Raw genomic sequence first — 18,536 nt, forward strand, 5'->3', positions numbered from 1 at the left:
TGTGAGGTGTCAGTCTGCCCCTGCTGGGGGGTGCCTCCCAGTTAGGCTGCTCGGGGGTCAGGGGTCAGGGACCCACTTGAGGAGGCAGTCAGCCCGTTCTCAGATCTCCAGCTGTGTGCTGGGAGAACTGCTGCTCTCCTCAAAGCTGTCAGACAGGGACATTTAAGTCTGCAGAGGTTACTGCTGTCTTTTTGTTTGTCTGTGCCCTGCCCCCAGAGGTGGAGCCTACAGAGGCAGGCAGGCCTCCTTGAGTTGTGGTGGGCTCCACCCAGTTGAAGCTTCCAGGCTGCTTTGTTTACCTAAGCGAGCCTGGGCAATGGCGGGCGCCCCTCCCCCCAGCCTCGCTGCCGACTTGCTGTTTGATCTCAGACTGCTGTGCTAGCAATCAGCGAGACTCCGTGGGCGTAGGATCCTCTGAGCCAGGTGCGGGCTATACTCTCCTGGGGCACCGTTTCCTAAGCCCGTCGGAAAAGCACAGTATTCGGGTGGGAGTGGCCCGATTTTCCAGGTGCCGTCTGTCACCCCTGGAAAGGGAACTCCCTGACCCCTTGCGCTTCCCGAGTGAGGCAATGCCTCGCCCCTGCTTCGGCTGGCGCACAGTGCACTCACCCACTGACCTGCGCCCACTGTCTGGCACTCCCTAGTGAGATGAACACGGTACCTCAGATGGAAATGCAGAAATCACCCGTCTTCTGCGTCGCTCGTGCTGGGAGCTGTAGACCAGAGCTGTTCCTATTCGGCCATCTTGGCTCCTCCCCAATGTAAGTTTTCTTACCAGTGTGTTTGGAAAATGTACCCAGTTTAGAAGATAAAGAAACAAACTTGGGATATTAAAGAGGAAGGTTAAAAATGTGCAGGGTACCGAAGCTGGTGGTGTTCAAGGAAAGCACAAAGGGAGAAAATAGAACAGTCCTGATCTCCAGGTATTCTTCAGGAAAAAAAAAAAATTTAAAGGCTATATTGACTCTTGATAATTAACACGTTTTGTACATTTTACCTCAACAATTTAGGTTTACTTTAAGGTATCTTTTTTATGGCAAATGTTTCTATTTTTTGAGACAAGAAATAAAGTGCATATTTGAAAAAAAATTCGTAACGAATTCAAAAATTCATGTTTTGAGAGGCAGTTTTCAAGTTTTAAATTATAATGGAACTACTTTGATATATATCTTAGAAGTAAAATTATGTATATCGTATTTCCACATTTGATTAAGGTTTTCTGTGAAGTAGACAGCTTTTAGACTACTAATTTAGCAGTAGCATTTTATTGATTAATAAACATTTTTAGTTGATCAGCAGGATGTAGAATTTAACTTATTGTAAAGTATTTTTTTTAGATAGAATACTTTTTTTTACACTGGATTAACACAAATTGGGTAAAAATTGCTTTCCCCGTTAATTTAAATCAGCTCTAAAATGCTAATCCAGTTGTTTAATTATTTGACTCCTAGCCAAATTGTTTTTGTGTTTTTAAAGTTTTCAGTGTGTGACATGAAAGCAAAACAGAACAAAACAAAGCCCAAACCACAAGCCTGTTAAAAGTTATTTCAGATGACTCAAGAAGCCAGGGATTAGAGAATTCTATGTACAAGTCCTATTCACTATGCTCTGTTTCTATCTTGAAAAGATGTGAAAACCCTAAGGCAACATTTAGAATAGTAGTTGCTTGAGACTGAAATTAATTTCAGTTGCCTTTACTCAAAATATACTACTAGAATGCCAAATTTTTGTTTATTAAACTTTTTTCTTTTTTAAAAAAATAGCCATGTTTATTACCTAAGCAACATCTACTGCTTTTGGATTCCGTGAGTGATGGATAATAGATATGTTAATAGAGGATTATTTTGATTGATAGATTCATTCATTAATTTATAAAGATAAACACTTTACACATGTGTATTTACTGAACATATGTTATGTTCTAAATACTTATCTAGGAGCTAAACAGACCATGGTGACAAAATTGGTAAACATTTTCAAGTGGCTTCCATTCTAGCAGAGGTGATCACACGTTAAAAGATAAGCAAACTATCATGAAGGCAATGACAGATAAAGTGATAGGAAGTGTGGATGGTAAAGAGGCAGGAAAGCATAACAGTGGGTGGGGTGGGAAAGGTAGCTGGAGTCAGATCAGGGCCTCTGGGCCAGGGGAACATGCATTCATGTTGAATGTATTAACCTTGGTGAGATTCTGAAGCCTAAACATAAACTATCATGTATTATGGTTGATTTCTCTGAAGTCACCCCATTGCATGTGGTGTCAGCCCCACAGAAAGATTATTTTGATTGCAAGAGTAAATGGGGACTAGAAATTAGAAGGAAAGATACCAAAGAAGAAGACCACATTCTACCAACCTTCACCAGAATATGTACCTCACCTTTATTGTCTCTGTAGGGTTCAAGTAAACAATTTGATTTTTCAATTATGTTTGATGAGAGTTTAGTGATTTTTTTTTTCGGTCATGTCACTGGTTTTGTAGCATGTGGCTATTTATTGATTAAATCAATAAGTCAATCAATAGATAGCCAGTTGCAGTTAGTTAATTTGTTGATTTAATCCATAAATAGCCATAGGTTACAGAAACTGCAACTGGCCTGTTAAGCTCTCTTGATAAACACTTAATGGTCCTCATACTGCCTTAAAGGGACCACTGGAATGGGATTTAGTTTGTGTTCACTGTCAGGTCAGTTGGCTCTTTTCCCTTTTAGGGAGGAATGGCTTTGAATTGGCCTTTTTGGGCTTTAAAAGGAAAGGCACCCAGAGAGTCTCCTGAGTCTGCGGAGACAGAGTTGGTGAGTAAGTAGGTGGTTATATATTCTATAGGCACCTTCTGAGAGGGCTCTTGGTGATCATGCCCCTGGGAGGCAGGCGTCCATACCCCTGAGTGTGGACTAGACTCAGACTCATTTACAATGAATAGGAAATAGTAAAGGTGATGAGATGTTGCTTCTGAGGTTAGGTTAGGGCAATCATTACTCATATCTTGTAAATTCATTTATCAAATGTTTTCATAGCTCATATCTAGGTAAATCAGTTCAGCAGAAGGGTGGGCATTCTTCAGGGTGTAGGAAAGCTCTATTTCTTTGCTTTGCTGAGCACAGAAATGGCTTGGCCACACCTATCTTTCCTGTCAACATACATTCAACCATGTGCTATGCACACGTACACACACGTGCATGCACACACACATACATGCCTACACTACTTTCAGAGGTAAAACTAGAAAATTCTCAGAACATACAAAGAATCTTCTGGCCAACACTACACATTCTAGGAGGAAGTAGGTAGTAGAAAAATCCACCTCCATTTATATAAGGCAGCATCAGAGGTGTGATTTGTGAGGCCATCAGAGACAAATAGAAAGTGATCTATAAGCAAGAAAATAGCAACTCATGACTGTTGTTTTTAATAGCACTAAAAGAGCAAGTACTGGAATTGTCCCTAATGACATGGATATTTCAAGATAAATATTTGAAAGCAATACTATGACTACCCTTTGGCCACCAAACAGTTTTACTCAACTCTCATCTTCTTACATTGGAGAAAAACAATCATACCTTAAAAGAGCTGTTTACCTTAGCTCTTCTGTGATTCACAGCAACCCAATTTGAAATTATATAGGGGAAGCTAAATAAATGAACTTCTGGCTTCTGTCTATATTTTATCTAAAAGTGGTCCATATTTTGTGACTTCCTAATTCTAAAGGCAAAACATTCATCAGTATTATATTTGAATATGAATTTTCTCAATGAATAATTCAAAGATAAAAAATTTACAGGTGAAACCTTAATCTAGGTTTTTTTAAATTTGTCATTCAAAGGAAATTTAATTCAGTAAGAATAAAAGACTATTCAATAGCCACTGTTCAAGGTGGAGAGATGTACCCTTATTCTCAGCCTGATTACAATCTAGTTAGAGACAAAAAGCAAGGAAGGCATACTCAACAATAAGTTTCATAACTGAGGAAACAAACAGGGATCGCAGGAATTGACTGAACGCTGGTATTATTCCCAGCTGGGGAAATTAGGGAACTATTAATAGGTTACGTGCTGCAATTGGAAATGGATAATTAAATGAAGAGCACATTTCAACAAGTATTAAGAAGGGGACATTTTTAGTCAGAGAGAAGAATGTGAATTGAAGATAAGCATGCAGTATTTGGAGAAGACTGGGTGAGAGTACACTGATATGGTAGGAGTCAGGCCACAGAAAATAACGTGTGCCTCCTGAAGGGGTATGGAATCTGTCTGGAGAAGAGACGGATTTTAGTGCTAGCAACATGGAGCATGGATTAAAGGTGTGGAAAGTCAGAGACCTGTTAAGAGGCTATTATGATATACCTTCTGAGGAATGATAAGAACCTAGACTAAAGCAGTGAAAAGAGAAGCAGAGAATGAATAGAATGAATGTGAAAGATATTAGACAAAAGTAATAACAGGATTGGCTGGGTAGTTTTTGTTTGTTGTTCTTTTTTTGATACAGGGTCTCACTCTGTCATTCAGGCTGGAGTGCAGTGGCTTGATCACAGCTCACTGCAACCTGCACTTCCCAGGCTCAAATGATCCTCCCACCTTAGCCTCCTAGGTAGCTGGGACTACAGGCATGTGCCACCACAGCTAATTCTTTTTTTTTTTTTTTTTTTTTTTTGTAGAGATAGGGTTTTGCCATGTTGTCCAGGCTAGTCTCAAACTTCTGAGCTCAAGCAATGCTCCCACCTCAGCATCCCCAAGTGTTGGGATTACAGGTGAGAGCCACTGTGTCCGGCTGGCTGAATGATTTATGTAAGGAGAGATGAGACATAACATAGATGTCTTAGGGTATTATATTGATGATGATATTGACAACCAAGATAGAAAAATAGGAGAGAGGAATATTTAAGCAAAAACTTAATCAGAAAAATTTTGAATATTTTGAAGCATCTTTAGAATTTTTACATGAAATTATTGCAGTAGATTGATGCCTTTATGTCTCTAAAACTATAGACAGAGACATATGAGATAAAAATACAGATGTGGAAGTCATTGTCATATGCTACATTTGTGGTAGATGAACAGTTACAGAGAGAAGGCTGAGATTATATTATTAACTTCAAATAGAAAGTGAAGGAGATAGGAAATGCATGTGCTATGTGGGAGGTTTTTTATTTTATTGGACACAGGAGCAGAGAGATACGATGAGCCAGAGTAATACAAGTTAATGGAATCAATAAAAAGAAGCTTTGGGAAAGAACAGTAATATAAAATGCCACAGAGAGGGCAAAGGGGAGCATGAATAAGAAAATGCTGTTAACCTTGATCAGAGGTAACTTTCAACAGACGGGTTTCAGTGGTGAGATAGTGGTGAGAAAAATGAAGGAGACTCAAACTGCATAGGCTTACAAAGACAGTATTTGGTTAAAGTGTAGGCAGGAAGCACTGGCTTAATTCAACAAGTTTATAGGTAAAAACAAAAGAGATAGGCTTAAGAGAAAGGTAGTTAGAGGACATGGAAATTGAGCATGTTTATGGGTAATAGAGTATAAAACCAGTAGAAACTGAAAAGACAAGACAGAATCTGTAACTGATAGAACATTATTCAAGCAGGAAAGTGTTAATGGGAAATATATAGACACTTGATCTGTGGCATTTATAAAAGGGAGAGTCTTCCTCCAAACAAGCTAAAGTGAGGGAAGAAAAAAGTCCTAAGAAAATACAAAGAAACTCTAAGGAGAGGAGGGAAATTAAGAGATCATATGCCAGGTGGTCTTGATAATTTCAGAGAATTTTCACTGAGATCATTTGTTCATCTGTTAAAATTTATGCTCCTGGGGAGGGTTGGAGATTTCAAGATGTTGAAAAAAGTTTGGATCGGTTGCTATAGGGAGTGAAATACAGAGTCAACAGTGAAGTTTGAATCACTCTCATTTCTAATAAAATGAGTAAGTTGAAACCACTTTTTTTCCTCCAGCCGTGCACATTTGTACAGATAGGAGCAAAGAAAACAGATAATGAGAAGTTCCCAGGGCTGGAATTGGGGAAAAGAAGGGTGGACCCTGCAGGAGGCATTACAGATACATTGCAAGAGGCTTCTTAAACTGTTTGAATAAGAAGTTGCAAACTGGGTTGAAAGAAAAGTGAAATCAAATTGGCACCAGGGACGAGTACAGCATGGAGAGATCAAAGGCACAAGGATCACAGCAAAAACACAAATCAGGTTCTGCACGGGTTATGAAAGAGCAGGTGGCATTCAGGTTGAAGCAGTGGCCAGAATCTGAGGACGTGAAGAGAAGTGGTTTCTGGAGACAGCTAGGGTGTGGACATGTTAGTAAAGGCTTGAGTTGGAGTGGGGATGGAGGCCACTGGAGTTCAATAATTTTAAAAAGTGTGAGGCCACACTGTGAGAGTGATGACAAGAAAGGGAGAGAAGGGTGTTGTAAACGAGGTGACTAAGCCAGTAAGGAAATTTTCCTGAGAGTTCTCTACATAAGAAAGAGAGAGTGAGAGAGTGAGGGAGAGAGAAAAAGAGGAGGTTAGCTATTTAATTATTCCCATTGACATGGGGATTGTTTTCTGGGGAATTATTAGCCATATACATTGTCAGTTTTGATTGCTATGCTAGGCCAAATCTGAGTCCATGGGTTTTATATAAATTTAGTCATATTCAAAGTGCCTTATGGAAATGTAGGATCATAACTTGAAGCACACAATAACCACCAGAGCCAATCTAGACTGAGTCTTGTGTTTATCTTTTGGGGCCTGAATTTTAGATAGACTTTACCTGTTGAAACAGATCCAGTAAAGAGCAAACAGTGTAGCAGAGAGAACTCAAAGCCATTATGATACCAGTAGGCTGGAGGAGGTCCCCAAATGCCAGCTGGACCTCGATCTCAGCTGGTATCCAGGTTCTTGACGCTGTCACGAGAAAGAATGCAAGGACAAGTTGGAAAATGGTGAAAGAACGGAGATTTAATATTACAAAGTGAAAAGTATACACTCAGGAAAAGGGAGTACAGGTGTACTCCAGAGTGTCACACCAGAGGCTTTGAGGTTTCTACCTTTATGGGTTTCTTTAACCAAGGGGTGGAATATTCACGATGGCCCCTGGACAAACATTAAAATTTCTTGGAACTGTGGTGCCACCTGTTTTTACACAAAATATGGTTGTTCTCAGAACTATCATGACGCTGGTGGGTGTATGACTTAGTATGTTGATGAGTGTATAATGAGGTCCTAGGTGAGACTTAGGTCAAATCCAGTCCAGTTGGCCTTAGCCAGATTGGACCGGCTTGGGTTGGGTCCAGTTGGCCTTAGCCAGATTGGTTCATCCTCTGTTTTTTTCAGGGTCTTATCAGCCCCTAGCTTATGCAACTATTTCAATAGTTTCCTTTTGCTAGTCATGTGTAATTGCTGCCTGGAATTTTCTATTCTCCTGCAACCACCCTGTCTTATTCCTGTCTAAATTATCATATTGGGGATGTAATTTTTGAGCAACGAAAAGATTCAAGGATGATACATTTCTCAAGTTCAATCTTTCCAGTAAAAATATAAATTTGACTCAGCAATTGTGACTCTGGAGGCTGGAACTAGGACCAATGGATGGAAATTATTGAGAGGCAAATTTTGACTTAATTTGAGGAAAACAAATTGTTTCTTCTTAAAGCAATGAGTCCCATGCCATGAAAAGTGTTCATAATAGACAAGTGAGACAATTCTTGCATATACTGAGGTCCACACACGAGATAATTGGCATTGTTTTGGAACTTGTTATGAGTGCAGAATCTCAACCACCATGCCGAACCTACATTTTAACAACATCCTCAGGGGACTGCCATCTATAGTAAAGCATTGATCTAGAAGACTTTCCTCCACTGGGTACACAGTTGGGCTACATAGGCTATAGACTCTTCCTGTTCTGTGATTTTTGTCATGTATTCTGATTTTAAAAGCAATTCTGTCCTTCCTTAGTTTGGCTTTTAAAATTTCAAACACCAAGTGCAAAAGCCTAGTGAACTTTTAGTCTTCATGTTAAGTTTAATTTTGTGAGATTATTTTCGTATGACATCACTACTTAAATCATCTACATAGTAAAAACTTCAAAATGCTACTTTTTGAAAATAGCTTTGTGATTCACGAATGGTATAATTGAAATATTGTTTTAACGGTACTTCAAAACCAACAAAAACAATACTATCTGAAAAATGTATGTAACATTCTCCCTATACCACAGCCCTTTCTTACGATTCACTGTTGACTCATGGAGAATCACTGTAGATATTTTTTTCTTCACTAATAATTTACTGTAGCTGGCTTGTGAAAGCCGCATAGGGAAGAAGAATTGTTACTTTCTTGCTATGTCTTGCTTTTACTTTAGTACCTCCATTTAAAAGCAAGTTAACTGTCTCCTATTTTAATTACTCAGCTTTCTCTAAGGTCTTGGAATTTTCTTTCTGAGAACAACTCAAGCCTTGATTTACTTTTAAATGCCTGCTAAAAGTAAAAGTGATTTGTTTATCAACAGAGTAAAGAAATTGATAAGCTATGGTAGTAATTATTTTTATTTTTTTGTTTAGAAAGCACATTCCTTGAGGTTTTTTTTCCTCCAAATGGAAAGAATTTTTAATTGGCATAAATACAATACAGCTCCCTTGTAACTGAGAAACATCATATAAATGAATAGGGCTTTGAGTAAAACAATGTTTCTCATGACCTGATATTGTTTTGTTTGTGTGTGCAACAACTGGGCTTTATAAAAAATTCTCCTGTCAGCAGTGGTACATCACAGTTTACAATCTCTCCCTTCCAAAGGGAGTACTATCACTACTTAGAAAAGTAGCTGATTTATGGCAAGTGGCAACAAGTAAGAAATCGTGGTTTTCATAGTGAAAGAAAGACAGAGTTTAGTGTAAAGTTTCTCTTATTTGAATTGGAGAAAGATTTGCCGTTTGTGATGAACAATATACTTGGCAATATAACTGAAGACTTGCTAAGTCAAATAGTCTATTGTCTCATGACAACTACATTGTGGACAAAAATCATGTAAAGCATGTTTCTCCTTGTTTTGCAAATTCTTTAATAACACTTTCACATGTGAGGCCCAAATATGAGAGTGATATCAAACAGTTTATATTTGTGTTCATGTGATAACCTCAAATCCTACTAATTTGTATATATTTTTTAATTTACCACTTACCCACTGTGTTCCTTTTCCTTACTGTTCCTACTGACATATCTTTAAAGTGTTTATTTATTTAAATAAGCCTAGTCCTGTATTTGAAAACTATGAAAAAAAATCAACATAAACTTTCCAGCAGCATGGAAGACTATTTTTTAATTTTTGAAAACAAAAACATGTTTTAAAATCTTGCTGCTCAAATGGTATTCCTTTGGGGTCCTGGAAGTTTAAGGTATTTTCTCATTTGTTTACAAATTACAAATTTACAAATTTTCTCTTAAGTGAAACAACTTCCAATCTTTTCTTATGCAATTCTTGGGATTTGCAACAGGAGCCTTTTCTTTAGCCAATCCACTTTTTCAGACTTGTCTTCTTCTCTCCCCCGCCCTTGAGTCACAAGTCCTGCAGCTTCTTGAGGTTGCTGAATCACCACTCATCTGCAGGCCTACTTGACCTCAGCATCCTTGTTGACAGTATTCCTCTGCTTGAGTATCCTTTCTCTTCCATGTCATGTATCCATAGCATACTCATCTTTCAATATCTGTGTCTAATAGGTTTTATTAGTCTATTTTCACACTGCTATAAAGAACTACTTGAGACTGGGCAGTTTATGAAAAAAAATTATTTAATTGACTCACACTTCCACAGGCTGTACAGGAAGCATGGCTGGGAGGTCTCAGGAAACTTATAATCATGGCAGAAGGCAAAGGGGAAGCAAGTACTTCTTACCATGGTAGAGCAGGAGAGAGCAAGCTAAGGGGAAGTGCACACTTTCAGACACACTTTCAAACAGCCAGATCTCATGAGAACTCCCTCATTGTAAGGAATACAGTTGGTGCAGTGGGAGTCACCCTTGAATTACTGTAACCAGAAACATCAGTATCACTCACTGTCACAAAAACAGCAAGGGGGAAGTCCACCCCCCATGATCCAATCACTTCCCACCAGGTCCCATCCCCAACACTGGGAATTACAATTTGTCATGAGATTTGGGTGGGGACATAGAGCCAACCATATCATATGTGTTATCTCCCTAACTATTTTGATGGTAATTCAGCTAGAAATTCTCTTCTTCTGCTCTTAGAGCTTATGATTCTTTCTTTCACTAGTAAGCCCTCAAAACATGGAGATTTGGCTGATAATCTCCACCCTTCCACTGCTGTGTATAAGTTCACTCATTGACTCATCCATGGCTTTATTATGTATTCATTATTGTATCCATTATTGTATTGAATAAGTGCTAAGAACTTTTGGAAGTCCCTTTTTAGAAGGGAAAAAAGGCTATGGCACAATCAATCCTTGTAAAAAGTGCAATGAATGTTATGGTAGAAGAGATATGTGTGATCTTGCCTGGTGGCTCCAGCAGATGAAACAAATGACATAGAAATATATTAACCTGCCATTAATGGGACATGTCACATCATTTTTTGAAAGCTTATAAAATAATGCAAACTCAGTGTGTGAGGTTGGCCTGTTAGTAATTTTTGTCTATTAGTAGAAGTGTTTTCCTTTGTTAGAGAGAGAAATAAGAAGACATACACCATATCACAATGCAACGTGAGAAAAGGGAATGCAAATAAAAGCCAGGCATTATCATTTGTGCTTTTCTATTTTGATCTGATTCCTTCTGAGTTTTAGAAGCACCAAGGATGTGGCCATTTTCAAAGTAAAAAAGAGGTTTTGATTTGGTTTATTGATTCCAGGAAATGATAGGACAGCAGGTATACCTCAATCCATGACACAATTGACCTTAGCCAAGGTATAACATAGACATGTCTCTCTGTCATACCAAGACTTATCAGTGATTGTCCTAAAAATAGTTAAAATTTGAAGATGTGTGTTGTGTTAATATCCATTTCAGCTCATCAATGTCTGCTACAATACTTGAATGCTTTTCTGATTTTTCAACTAGTTGGAGTATAATCACAAAAAAATTACCATTTATTGAGATCTATGTGTCTCACATCTTTCTTTGAACTCTAAATTTCACACTAATTTTGAAAACTAGTCATTGTTATCCCCATTCTGTAGCTAAATAAGTCAAAACTTAGGAATACTATATAACTTGCCCAGGACTACATGGTGAGAAAGCCACAGACATAGATTGGGAACTCAGAAATGTCAAATTTCCAAGACACAAACTTGGAACAGTCTCCTTTATACCACAGTGATTCTCATGGAAAAACATATCACTTAATACACATGAGATGTAGAAACTAATCCCATAGGAGCATTGGATCTCTTTGTGCCTTGTAGTAGAGTTTAAGTACAGTTAACAAGCATAATGTGAAATTAGCATTTACGGAGTTTCATAAGTTTGAAAAAGAACACTTTGTAAGTTTTCCTGAAATTTCTTACTCAACAAAATAATTGTTGTTGATGTTTTTTCTTAATCAAGCTCTTAATATCTGTCTGTAAAACAAGGCATTCCTAATGACCTGTTATACAGTTTTATAGAATGTGGCTAGGATTTAGTATGATCTCGTTTTTTTTTTAGCTCCAGTATAGCCATGTTCTTTATCACAAGCTCAAACCAGATTTGTTAAATTTTGCCTGTTGAGTAATTGGATTCCCAGTAACATTGGGTGGAGTTCACATTATGACCATAATAATGACTTGTAATAATTTGAGCAGATGTTCTTCATATTAATTTATGGTGCATATGTCCAATTTATTTATTTTGTTTCTAAGTGAAGGGTTCTTACTGGTTTCATATCTGCCAAAATGTGAATTCTGCCCTTAAAATAAAAAGGAACTGAATTGGTTGTCATCCCCATTGTCGTAAGGCATGTGGTTGGTGCTGTGGGTGTCACCTTTGAATTATTGTAACCAGAAATATCAGAGGATGATAAGAATAAAACAAGTGAAAATAGGCAACAGATTGTTAAGCCAAGCAGACAAGGTAAGAGTTATGGAACCCACAGTAACCAAAGAAATCTGGGAATAAGATCCATAAATCAGTGAAAGTCGTCTTTAGCCAGAGAGGCCCATGAGTTGGACCTAAATCAGAAACAAGGCTAAGGTCCAGCTGGGGATTTTAATTAAATTTCTACTAAGAATATAAGTCTCATGGTAAGATCAAAGATGATACTAAGTAGGGGAAGGGGTTTACTGTTCTTGGAAGATCATAAAGAAAGGGAAACCATATGCCAACTTTCCAGGTCCCAAACCTGGATCTTTCTTTTCAGCTCAGAGAGAATGACCTAGACATACAGTTAGCAAAATGCCAAGTTTTTAATTTACAAGGAATATTTGACTTACACGCAGACCATATCAGCATGGCCAGAACTTTCTGTTCGTGCGGTAAAATGTAAATGAAAAGCCAAGTTATAACAATTGAGTCGATTAAGTACAATAGCAAATAAGACATAGAAGGGCTTGACCTCATTTGTTGTAGTAGAATGAAACTGACAATAGATAAGTACAGCATCATATAGACAAGATAATATTAGATTGTGATGGGGGCTATATGAAATAAATTGGGATAATGTGAAAGAAAGTTTACTGGGAAAGAGGATTTGCCATTTTATTTTATTTTTCCTAGAGCAGGTTTCTCTGAAGACACGTCATTTTACCCAAGACCTGAAAGATGAGGATGGTCAAGCCCTATCACAAAACAAGTGAAGATGTCCAGGCAAGGTAAAAGGCAAGTCTTATCAACAGATGCTGGGGTTATACTGTAACTTTGAGAGCTTTGAGGGAACCTTTCTGGCACTTCATAAGTGGAAAACAACTAAATCCGTTCCTCCTTCACACCCACCATCAACATCACCACCATCACTACCCCTACTTCACCCCCAATATCAACAATATCAATAAAGTATCAAATTTTAATTTGTACCAAAGAGAATTTACTGCCTAGAGGCTTCCCCACATGGGTGTAGCAGGAGGTTTAAAGTTACCTATTGTGCTCCACGGTTTCTAAAACACAGATGTAAATATTCTCTAAAAGAGTTTGGTCTAAATAAGTCTATTTAGATTAATGTTTAAGTTATTAATATTTGTTAAAGTTTAAGTTAGTCTTATTTAGGTTAATGTTCAAGTTGACTTAAAAGTAAACTTTCAAATGTAATTTTAAAATAAGTATATAAAGTATGTGTAATATATAGTCAAAAACTTTTGTGTGGATAGAACAAAGAAATGTTTAAGATTGTATTAGATGTTTTAAATAAAATGGTCTGCAAGATGAGGAATATGAAGAGTGCTGAAATGAAGAAAAGTAGCTAGGAGCTTTCATCATGGATAACATTTTGTCATCTTCCTGCTGTGTGACAGAGTGTTTCATTTTCATTAGCATTTTAATAAGGGAAACAATTTGTTTGTTCATAGGCTTTCAAAGTCTGGTATTTGGAGACTTATTTTGGAGAAATGAATGATGAGATATTTTAAATACTATTATATATGAATAAATTATGAACATTTAAAAAGAAAGATGAAAAACTTGGAATTTGAAATTGACGTCTTTGTGATCACTTAAAGAAAAATTTATGCCAGCAATAAGATACTTCTTTAGGATTTCAGAACACTCTTTCCCTTTGGGATTTTTTTCTTCTTATTTTCCTTCTCAAGAAAACATGCCTCTAAAATACCTCTAACTTTGCATTTAAACAATGATTGAAGCTTCTTATCTTGTCTGCATGCTTTTCAGTCCAAAATTGAACCTGATTTGTAATCTAACACATTACAAAAACCTCTGATATATTAAATATGTATGAATAGCACAAATTTCTAAAATACTGAATGTATTCTAGGATGTTAATTGCCAACAATTTTAAAATTATATTAAAATGCAAAACAACTTTTTGTAGAAACTTTTGGTGCTCTAAATATTTACTGAAGACATTTTCCATTGAATCATTAAAAAAAAAACATCTCATTGGTTTCTAGGTGAGTAGACTATATGACTGTTTAGAATTACAAAATATAAGTTCTTGAAAACGTTAAACAGAGGCTAGAAATACCTGAAAATTAAAAATTTGGGGAAAAAATATTAACATTTTTGTTAAAACACATAAGCTTTAAATATTATTTAAAGTGTTTTTATTTTATATTTAAAAATTGTTTCCTGCTTAGTGGACTACTTATCATATTTTATAACATTTTACTCATGTAAATTAAATTACTGATGTGTTTTAGTGGAAATGACTTAGAATTTAAAGTCTGTATGTTTGGTTTATTCCAGCTGAATGAATCTCAGCTGAATTAATTTGCCTAACTGATGCAGATCTTGACATTCTTATGTAAAAATGAGGATGATGCATCAGAGGACTGCGATGTTCCGTTTGAGTTTGAAGGCCTAGGAATTTAAAACTGATGATGGTAAACAAAACTTCCAGAAAGTTGGTTGGGTATGATTGGATAACATTTTGTCATCTTCCTGCTGTGTGACAGTGTTTCATTTTCATTAGCATCTTTAATAGGGGAAACAATTTGTTTATAAATATAAATGTTATTAAGTGGTACTTTCAGAATAATGCTATAAGCAGTGAGAAATTTGCTAAAGCACTTTCAAATTAGGAAAAGAAGCAAAAGTAAGCTTCAACAGAAATAAAATCTACTATATCTAACTAAAACGAAACAAAAGTGAACAAAATGATCCAAAGCAGATGATAGAAAACTTCTGGAAAACATTATTGGGTACAGGAACATAGAAATAAATAAAGAACAGGTTATTTATAAATTGTAGCAAAATATTAGAAGGCAAAGGTACTGTAATTTTAGATCACAGACATAGTACTTAATGAATTTCAGGCCAAATTTTATAACCAATAACCTCTGTGATTCAGAGTCTTAAGTAGGTAAATTTAAGTTACATAAATAGATAATAAATAATTCTATATTTTGAGGGTTATTAATTGCAAAATTTTCAATTACCCTCATAATTTCCCCCAAACACATGGTTATAGCAGCTAACCATCGCTGAGAGGTTGAAGAGATACTATGTGCCAAGAATTACATAACCGTATTAGTCACTGATTCAATTCTGCAGAAATGAATGCCTGCATATGAGGTTTTTTTTTACTGTTGTAACTGTCATTTTTTTCAGATGAAGAAACAAGTCATGCAGGAAGTGGGGGAGACAGCACTTAGATTTAGGTTTATTTCACAGCCCTTACTGTTAAGCATTTTGTCTATAATTCCTTGTTTGTTATATTTGTGTTTTGTGATTATCCTGTATTAATGAATAGAACCAGAGTTTGTCAAGTTTGACCAAGTTTTGCAAAGCAAGATTTCATTAGTGTGTATCTGGAGTGGACTGTTCAGAAGAACCATGTTTCCCTTCAGTTTTATATTTAGGATCCAGAACCCACTGAAGGAACACTTTTTTTCTAATAAGTAGGTCCGAAGGCTTGCTCTCTGTGCTCGTATTCTCCCTATCTGAATGCGATGGAAAAATACAGTTAACATTTTAGTTGTTAACTCTGGGATGCAGAATATTGTCTCACCCAATGTGTTAATATTCTCAGAAGTTGTGGCATCACTGAATAAGCACTTCTGGTAAAATGTGTTGATCTTCTTACATGTCATTCAGTATTATACTTAATTAACTCTCAAATTCAATTAGAGGCACTTGGCCAATTCAATCCAACTTTTCAGTTTATTTTTCAGTGTGAAGTAATTTCAACTCATAACAATAGGTATTGAAATGAATATATTTAGCCCTATGTAATATTAAATGTGTTACTTTTACTTGTTTCAATTTTCATGAATTATAACTATGATGATTGTCACTTATTGTATAGCACAAACCAATAAGCATCATCCTTCTCTTTTGCAATGTTTGATTCTAGTCACAAATCAATTTCAGAATGTTAGGTGCAGAGGCTCATTAGAGCTCATTTGGTTCAAATTATCGTTTTCAAAGATATCAGCTCATGTAAATTACTCAGGTGATAATTATTTTTATTGTAATTATAATAGTAACAACATGATTATAATGGTAACAACATGTTTATCAGAAAGCTAATATTTGTTTGATTATTTGACTTACAAAGCACTTTTATATGCATTATTTCATTGAGCTTCCTATAAATTTTGTGAGTAGTAGAAGAGATGTGATTATTATTAAAGTGTACCAGTGGGAAAACACAAGTTTACTAATGTTAAGGGATTTTTCTCAGGCTCATATAAGCTATAAATAAAAGAAAGGAGTTCAAATCAGAATTTCTGCTCCTTTCATCTTACAGTAACACCTTGTTTTTATTTTTTAAATTATTATCAAATATTTCAGCATTCCAAAATGAATAAAGAACTTAGAGTGAACAGCATACATTCAGGATCCTACTCAAGAAAGCAAATGTGACTGAAACCATTGATGGCCTCAAGATGTTCTTCTACAATTGATTTGTTCATTCATCTTTTAATGGACATTTTGCTCTGAGTGAGAAAGAGAGAGAGGCTGGTGGGGAAGGGCATGGAATTGTATAGGGTATGCACGTTTACAATTTTATTTGATTCACCAACTTTCTCTCAAACAGTGTTGAACCAACTGTTGCTCTCAAGCATGCATAAGATATTCTGTTACTCTTTGCAATCAGTCACATTTACTGTAGTGTATAGTAGTGTATGTGCCTGTGTAGTGTGTGTGTGTGTGTGTGTGTGCATGAGAGCAAGCGAGCGAGAGAGAGAGACAGAGAAAGAGAGGGAGAGGGGAGAAGTAGACAGAGAGTTTTAATTTGGCCATTTTTATGGAAAGAGAGAGGGAGGGAGGGATAGGGGAGAAGTAGAGAGAGAATTTTAATTTGGCTAATTTTATGGAGGTATGAAATGATTATTTTTTTCTTATGGTTTTTAGTTACATGTCTCTTATTACTGCTGAAGTTAGCACACTTTCAGATAAACATGCAGACACACACCCACCATTTGGATGTCTTCCCTAGGAATTGCCTGTACATAAACCTTGACCTCTCTGCTTGGATAGCTGACTTTTTATGTTGTTGATTCATAGGAGTTATTTACATACTTTGGATAAGAATTCTTGCAGATTATGTTACTTTTCCCAGAGCTTGGTTTTTTATTTTCACATACAAACTGACTGTTTTAATGAGAAGAAATTTTAAAAGTATCTACTTTTTATCCTTATCTTTCTTGTTTTAGCTATTTGTATCTTGTTTAATAAACATTTCTTTTCCCTGAGGCAACAGAGACATTGAGACACATTTAAAAATTTTTAAATTTTCAGTGTTCACTTTTAGGTCCAATGCACCTTGAATTGATTTGTGTGTGTGTGTGTGTGTATCCTGTAGGTATGGATCTAACTTAATTTCTCACATGAATAACTGTCCCAGCTCCATTTAATGGCTAGTGTGCCCTTTTCTACTGACTTGGTGCCTCTGTCACATGTTGAGTTTCCAACTGATTCAGCACTCTGTATTTGAGCTCTTCACTGTGTGGCCTTAGATTTGTCACCTGTGGATTAGTATTTAAATATTCATTGTTTTACCTTTAAATAAAATTTCGTTTAGAACAGGGTAATTCCTTCTCTTTTCTGGCTCCTCCCTGCTCCTTCCACCTTCCTTCCCTCCTCACACTTCTCTTTGTCTTATGAAATTATCTTGCCAATTTTTTGAACGTTTGCCCATCCAGTGGAGTAACAAAGACTTAGATACATTCACGGAGAAGTGACCTTCTTGAAAATTGAGAAATGGCTGCTTTCTCAATTTCTGCAAGTCTTTAAAAGTGTCTTTCAATGATTATATATCATCTTTACCCTACAACTAATAAAGAAATGACAATTTTATTATTATCATGGATCCAGTATATCCTTGATAATTATTTTTAGTATAAAATCTGTTTTATTATATCAATATAGTTTGAATATTTTCTTTCAGTTACTATTCACTTGAGGTCTTCCTTATAAATAACATTTATTAATATAGAGAGTCTTTCTTTCTTTTTTTTTTTTTTTTGAGACAGTCTTGCTCTGTCACCCAGGCTGAAGTGCAATGGTGCAATCTCAGCTCACTGAAACCTCCACCTCCTGGGCTCAAGTGATTCTCCTGCCTCAGCCTCCCAAGTAGCTGGGATTACAGGCACACACCACCATGCCCGGCTAAATTTTTTTATATTTTTAGTAGAGACAGGGTTTCATCATGTTGGTCAGGCTGGTCTCGATCTCCTGACCTCAAATGATCCCGCCCACTTCAGCCTCCCAAAGTGCTCAGATTACAGGCGTAAGCCACTGCGCCTGGCCTAGAGTCATTTTTTAATCCAGCTAAATTATATTTGTTTTATAACCAGTGAGCTTATCTTACTTATTTTATTTCAATAAAAAATATATGTGTTTTTATCTCCACATATTTTGTTCTTCCTACTTATTTGTCTTTTGGCCTGACTTAATTGTTCTTCTTTTCCTGTTTTCTTTGCAAGTAAAACATGTTTTTTC

General features: G+C 36.3%; 1 long non-coding RNA gene across 1 annotated transcript; it reads left to right on the forward strand.

The window, feature by feature from the left end:
* The first annotated feature begins 312 nt into the window (after positions 1 to 312).
* On the forward strand, positions 313 to 12,784 carry LOC134738945 (uncharacterized). Its single transcript, XR_010125233.1, has 3 exons — positions 313 to 423; positions 645 to 761; positions 12,701 to 12,784. It is a non-coding gene; the product is annotated as an uncharacterized LOC134738945 (long non-coding RNA).
* Positions 12,785 to 18,536: the final 5,752 nt, after the last annotated feature.

Source organism: Pongo pygmaeus, chromosome 22, assembly GCF_028885625.2.
Source record: "Pongo pygmaeus isolate AG05252 chromosome 22, NHGRI_mPonPyg2-v2.0_pri, whole genome shotgun sequence".
In the NCBI taxonomy this organism is placed as follows: domain Eukaryota; kingdom Metazoa; phylum Chordata; class Mammalia; order Primates; family Hominidae; genus Pongo; species Pongo pygmaeus.